The sequence below is a fragment of the Dipodomys spectabilis genome, unplaced genomic scaffold (assembly GCF_019054845.1).
Source record: "Dipodomys spectabilis isolate Male_0828 unplaced genomic scaffold, ASM1905484v1 ptg000386l, whole genome shotgun sequence".
NCBI lineage: Eukaryota > Metazoa > Chordata > Mammalia > Rodentia > Heteromyidae > Dipodomys > Dipodomys spectabilis.
The window spans coordinates 1,076,769-1,084,076 of NW_024871063.1; the positions used below are offsets into that span (position 1 = coordinate 1,076,769).

The following is a 7,308-nucleotide window of genomic DNA, read 5'->3' on the forward strand; positions in this document are numbered from 1 at the left end:
TCTCTGGTCATCTGGGGAGGCCTTGCACTTGTAGGGCTTTCTCTCCTAGGAATTATTAAATGCTGGCACTCCCGGCAAAAACGCCTCCAACGACGCGTCACCATAATGACGGTCCTTTTAAAAGAAAAGGGGAAATTTGTGGGTAGAGCCGGCCAGATCTGGTTGAGTCAGCTAGAGTAGCTGTTGAAGCACACCTCCTGCTAATAGAGATGTGACCCACAGTCATGTCCCCCTAGCTTGCCAGCCATGAGCTATCCAAGATCCCTACATGCCCCAAGGGGACCAAACAGTGCCTGTCACCAAGCAATGCCCATCATCAACTCCCTGCTAAGTAATTGGCTGGGAAGGACTCCAGAGGTTGGGAAAGCTGGGGCTATAAAATCCCAACCCTTGTGCAGAAATAAACCAGACATGCTTAAGTCTGTTCTCCCAACATGTGTTCCTTGTGTGCGTCGTTCATGATTACCTCATGCTGGAGATCTAGCCCTACAATGTAGCAATGGGGGAGGCCCTTATAGTCCTTCACCTTCGCTAGGCTTGAAGCCAAGAATCTGTGATAAGTGGGAAATCAGGCAAGAGCTAAGAGGAGGACAGAGAAATAAGACATAGGAGCATTGTCCTTTTGTAACAGATACTGTCATCCAAGGTATGGGTGATTATACTCTATTCTTCTCCATACAACTTTTTGAGTAAATGCAAGACGGATAGAAAAATAATCTATTGAAATAATTTTGCAAAGAATAACTTCAATATTCCTGATATGGTATCTAAGGAGAATCTTAAGAGAGAAGATAAAAGTGGAGTATTCTTCGGTTTCCTCTAAGCATATTGTTAGCAAAATATATCTTTGAGGTTAGAAGTGATTGAACCAAAAATTGGTGGAGTACTGATTTTTGAGGGCACTTTAGACACAAGAAGACTCTCAAGGTAAAAGAAAAAAGAAAAAAGTATATCTAAATATTTGTGATCACAGCTTCTTGGACTGGTATTTTGGAGACAAAGTTTTACATTAGAGATTGTCCTCATTAACATTGATGCTGGGTTTCCGTGGCACCGAAATGCAAGTGGAAAGTTTAATGGACTCGCTTGGATAAGTAAACAGCATGATAGAAAAAATGGAATATAATATTTACTGAATTATTTTGAACAATTACTTTGCCAGAACAAAGAAGGAAATATATAATGCAAATCACTTGACATAAACTTATGAATGAAAGTAGTCAATAGAAATGAGAGAAAACAGAGAGGACTGTTTCCTCTCCGGTGGAGTAATGGGTTCTTGATCTTGTTTCTTCCATTCTATCTTTACAAGCTATCAAGTGTGGCTCAGGATTGGAGTATACAGTTCAGACCAAGAGAACATGCAGAAGAAAATATAGGTGATTTATAACCTAAAACAATCTATTTAAATCTGTTAAAAATTCTCCTCTACTCCAAACTGCCCACTTTAAACAACTTTGTATGCTTTTCACAAGATTGTCCTTCATTAACTATTTAAAATTTTGAGAAGTCATCATCATACTCTATAGAGATTGCTGTTTGGTTGTGCTTTTTGTGTGTTTGTGTTTTTTGTTGTATTTTTTCACTGAATTACAAAAGGTTGTGCTAGTGTGTTTCAATTAAGTATCTCCATCTAATTGTCCAATGTTCCTGGATCAGAGTCACTCCTTCTATCCTTCTCAACGAACCCCTTCTACAAGATTTATTTCCGATTTACCACTTACTTTCTCACATGTGTACATTGAGTATTCTAGCTATACTTGACCCTTGTGCCATTTTTCATTCATTCTATGTCTTTACAATTATTCCTCTCTGGTTTCAACTTCCTGATAGTCATTCTGTTAAACTGTCTGCTCCTACTTTGAAAGGTTTATATACATTCCATGGAGTTTCAATTCTGCATATACTTAAACTGATGTCAGCTTATATTTCCATAATTCATTCATCTGAAGTAACAATTTGCAAGCCTGGAGACATGAAGCACCTAGACCTGATTTTATTCCCCTCCATTTGGAAGATTAATCTGTAGTCAACAAGAAAGTTTAAAAATGGCTGAGAATGTATTCCTATGGCTTTGTAAAGTGGTTTGTGATTATTTTATTTTACATGGGATAATATTTTCTACTACCTATGAGTTTTGGAAAAAGAAGAAAACTAAAATTTACTACTGTAGAGGAATATGATAGAGAAAGAAGACAGATTTTATGTTTGTCAAATCTCTGATGAGTACCCATATTCAAGACTTAAAGTCATATTTCTTACTACGTTAGACAGATAGGGAAAACATAAAACACCATATGATAGGGCAACTATTCATGACTTTTTAAAAAGTATTTTTTTGTGATGAAATTTACTTTATTAGCTAATGTTTTGGTTTGAAATATGTGAGGCTGATCTATTTAACAAATTTTCGAAAGCACCTACTGAAAAACACAAATGGTGAGGGGTCCTATTTCTTCACTTTAATGAATGGTTGAACCTGTTTGGCATTAGTGCTGGGTAAATAAATCAACTCTATTTTAACTTGCTCCCTACACTTGAAAAACTAGTAATGTCACTAAATATCATCTACTTGTAAAGTGTTATTTTGGCAAATGTGTTTTTAAAAGTTTATTTGAAAAGGAATATACTTTCAGGAGATTAAATGTAGGTTATCATTGGTTTGAGAATGACAACCTTTTTACACTACAGAACCAAGTTTGACTGAAGTACTAGTGTTTTGAAGCAATAAGGTTCTTCTCAATCAATGTTTTTTCTGAATTATATTTGAACTGTATGACAAATATTCCTAGCATTGGTAGATCAATTATGGATCTATCTTTCCAGGAACTATTTTTTGGCCTGATGATGCTGGACTGAAATCATTCATTAATCATTAGAAGAGGGGTATTACAAATCATTTTGTGACATTTGTGGTCTTGTTCACTCCTATGGGATGGTCATCTGAAAATAGAAAGTTTGAATTACTGTACTTTCACATTTTGTGATTTCATATTGCATTTTAAGTTGCCTTGCATTTCCCAAGTGCTTACTGCTAATTCCTGCATTTTAAGGAATTGGGCCCCTGAAATATAGGAAATGAGAAATTAAGATGGGTCTTCAATTACTTTCTGTTGGTATGTTGCATGGGCCTCGGTGAGATCTCTTGCCCTAGTTATTTGATGATGCAGGTAACTGGGACGTGGGATCCTAGGACCCATGGATCCTGTGGAAGAATAATACCTTTTAGACATCATATCAGCAAAATTTGAGTATAATCAGTAGCAATGCTTCAGAAATACGGAGAAAAACAGTTTGGGACCAGCGAGTTAAAACAATAAACAGAGCAGCAGAGTAAAATCCCTTATAGAATAAAGAAAACAACATTGTTTTTTTTACCATGTGAACTCAGAAACCAAGAACAATTAGAAGGTATCACAAGTTTATACTGAAAACATTGCATTGATACTTTTTATATTCTAATATATATTCTAATCCTGATTATTTATATTCCAATCTATTTATTGTAATAAATATCAATTAATTTGTCAAATTATAAATTAATTCCAGTAAGATTCACTGTGTGAAATATAAAATCAGCACATAAATATAAAATATATAAGTATATATAATATAAGAAAATGCTTTGCATTGTTCTCTTGTGGTTAAGGTAACAAAGGCAACTGTTTTAAAATATTATTCCATTACCTCTACCTCAGTGTTTGGTAGAATTAAACTTAAAGCTTTACCATTCGGAGATGTATAGCCTAGAGGCAAGAGGAAACACTGTGATTAAAACATTACCAATTTAAGGCCTAATAACAAGGAGAAACATATGGACTTCTCCTGGAGCCTCCTGAGTAGATAGGATTACAGGCATGAGCCATCAGCGCCTGGCTTAGTCTGAACAGTTCTGTCTGAACTGTTCATCACTTTATGATCCTTTGTAACTAAGATTAGTTTTGCTCCAATAAGACAATCTATGCTGTCAGGGTAAGATATTCTGGTAGGTCTGTTCTTACATGGAGCAAGGGTAAAGGGTCAGGCAGACATTTGTGCCAGTAAGCCCTCATTTGTGAAATTTTAAGCTGCAGAAGTTTAGAAGTAGCTCTTAAGCAAGGCTTACTTTGAATCCATTAGCTCCACAAAGCTAAATCAGTTAAAAAATAAGTACTTGAAAATCCATCACCTTTGGACCTAGCTATGAAGGCTTCAAAGTATGATCAAATTTCAAATGAAAAAGACTTAAAATAGTTATTGACAAAAAATTGCAAATGTGAGCAATTGAGCAAACAATATAAGTTTTTTCCACCATACACAGAATTTTGCAGAAATAAGATGAATAGCAAATTTGGGAACAATATGTTTCCTGGTTGCAAATAGGCAACCAAGGAAGTTTGCATCATTAACTATGTAAATTTAGAAGATACTACATGCTTCAGCAGCATGTCTACCTGAATTACAATACAGAGATTAACATGGCTTTTGCACAAGGATGATATGAAAATTTGTGAAGTATTCCATATTTTTCATTCTTCAGATGCAAGAAATGAAAAACAGTTATGAGAGTTCTGGGAAGATGGTGGAGGAGAAGCTGGAATCTGAACAAGCTCTCGCATAGAAAGCAGTTTTAGAGTTCCAGTGAACAGTCCTAAGCCAGAGAATCACAGGAAGTGTGCCATCACAGGACAGAGAGTTAGACAAGAGAGGGGAAGCCAAGACAAGGAGACACATCTGAGCACCTGCCAGCAGCCGCTGCGGCGGCGGCAGGGTTGCAGCGGCGACTGCAGCCGCGGCCATACCTGAGTGCTCACACAGAGAGTCCGGGACGAAGGAGCCAGAAGCAGCGGGTGAGAGGATTCTACTCAACACCAGCAAGAACCGACAAGCAGCGGACATCTTCATCCTGCAGTTTGCAGACCAGAGACGACCCAAGATCCAAGACTCGGCGTGAGTAGAAGCCCGACGTCCTCACTCCTTCTCAGGGAGCAGAGGAGGGAAGGGCACCCCTCCCCCCCCAGCACCGGTGATCTCCATCTTGGATACCGACAAAGCTCTGAGGAGCTGCTAGCTCCAACTCAGGCCTTGGAATAAAACGAGTTATTTAACAGGTCACAAGAACTTAACGGCGAAGTGACCTGACAGACTCAGCTCCATCCAGGGTAAAGTCACCCAGCTCAGGCACCAGCCATTGGAGTGGCTTTCCTCACTGGGTAACCAGAGCCAGAGGCTGCCCCTCCCTCTAGCAGCCTCCACAATCAATTGAAAAACAGAAACCCTGAGAATGGCTCCAGGGTGGGCTCTGTGAATTTTTCACAAAATAGCCCCAGGGAGAAGCTACTGTTTGTTGAAAGGCCTCAACTCTACCAGAACCTAGCCTCATCACCCCTCTTTTGTGATTCTCAAAGCAGATCACCCTCCCATTAAACAAACCTGGGAGGGGGATCTCAAAATCTTGGGTAAAGCAGAGCATTTTTCTGCCTGTTCGAACAAACTGACTTAAGAAACCAATCAAGCCACAGGACCTCAAGCTGACCAGAGACTCCAACAAGAGGCTGGTTACAGACAAAAGGGAGATACAGGATTCTTCCCACCCCTCCCAAAAAAATAAAAAAAAAAAATCAAAGAACTTTTTTTTCTTCTTTTCTTTTTTCTTTTTTTCTTTTTTTTTTGGTACCTTATAAATATAAAACATTTTTTTTTCCTTTTCTGAAACTTTTATTAATCTTTAATTTTTGCCTTTTTTGAAAAAATTATTGTTTTCCAGTAACTTTTTTTCCCTCTTATAATTTTTATTTTAGGAATACATGAATGTAGGTTTTCCTTTCTTTTCTTGTCTTCTCTCTCTTTTTCTTTCTTTCTTAATTATCTTTTTGCTTTATGTCTAGCTCTACTGAACTTCTGATCTTTTTTTTCTCCCTATCTTATCCTTTTCACCTTTTCCAATCTTTTGTTCTTCTGTATGTGACTTAACTCTTGTCCTGCACATCCTGATAAACCCATAGTTAACTAGTAGACCCTATCCCCATTGTGTACACACTTAATCCACAAATTTATTACTCAATCCAAAACCTCTGAGGCTTAAATTCCTTAATAGCAGTACTACCTCTTTATACCTATATAATATTTTAAGCATTTTTTAAGTTTTTCACATCTCCTCTATCTCCCTCCTGTTTTGTCATTATATTCACATTCCTCTCTAAATAGATGGTCTTTCAATCTCCATAACTATATTAATTTTTACATTTCTAATTTTTTTTCTGGTCTCTTTTCATTTCCATTTCCCTTTCTTCTTTTTCTCTCCCTCGCTACTTACATCCTACCCAACCTGTTTCCTGCATTGAGATTAGGACATAGTTAACTCTCCCTGTGCCTCCCCACACCAATCTATTCCTAATTTTTACCCACATCTCTCCCTAACCCTAAAAATTTCTGGTTTTCCAAATTCTTCTCTGCGGTTCGAAGCCCATTAACATATAGTTGTTTGATGTTGAATAGATGTGTCTGTTGAACTAGATTGTATCTGTAGACTAGTGACTGTATAAATGCAAACGTTGGTTGATGGATGCCTTAAGATAGGGTTCTAGCACAAAACTGGTGCTATTTTCATCTCAAATGGGCAGAGTAAGCCAAAAGAACACAAGAAAAATGGCAAATCCGGGTATCTCAATTCCCAATCTTGATAATCAGGGGTCAGATCAGATAATGAACAATCCAGAGGAGAGTTCCAAATAGCTCTACAAACACTGGTGGCAAACATGATAAATGAGAAGTTTGACAACTTACAAAGGACTCTGTATGAGCATGATAGGGAGGGAGAGGAGGCATCCCAAAAGTTTATACAGGAATATCATAAGCGTGAGGAAGCTACTCAAAAACTGATACAGGATTTGCATGAACAACTTGAGAATACTCAAAGAGAAAGGCAGGAATGGCGTGAGCAGGCTGAGAACACTCAAAGAGAACTGCAGGAATCCCACTAACGGGAGGAAAGAGAACTGCAGGAATCCCACAAATGGGAGGAAGCTAACCAAAGAGTAATTCAGGAATTGAGAGACCAGGTAGAGAACACAAAAAGATCACTAAAGGCATTCATGGAATCCATTAACAAAGAGCTGAAGGAAGTCAGGGAGACCACAAAGGGAATGCTGAATGGAACCCAACAGAAGGAATGGGAGTCCAAAGATACCATAACCAATCAACTAAGTGATTTGAGAAGAAACACTGAACACCAAATTAAGGAAGTAAAGAAATTCATACAAGACCTAAAACAGAGCTTCAACAAAGAACTTGAAGCCATCAAAGCTGACCAATTAGAAGGAAAAGAGA

The 7,308-nt window shown here is 37.8% G+C and overlaps 1 pseudogene; it reads left to right on the top strand.

Moving 5' to 3' along the window:
* The first annotated feature begins 4,412 nt into the window (after positions 1–4,412).
* Positions 4,413–4,509, top strand: LOC122096705 (annotated as a pseudogene).
* Positions 4,510–7,308: the final 2,799 nt, after the last annotated feature.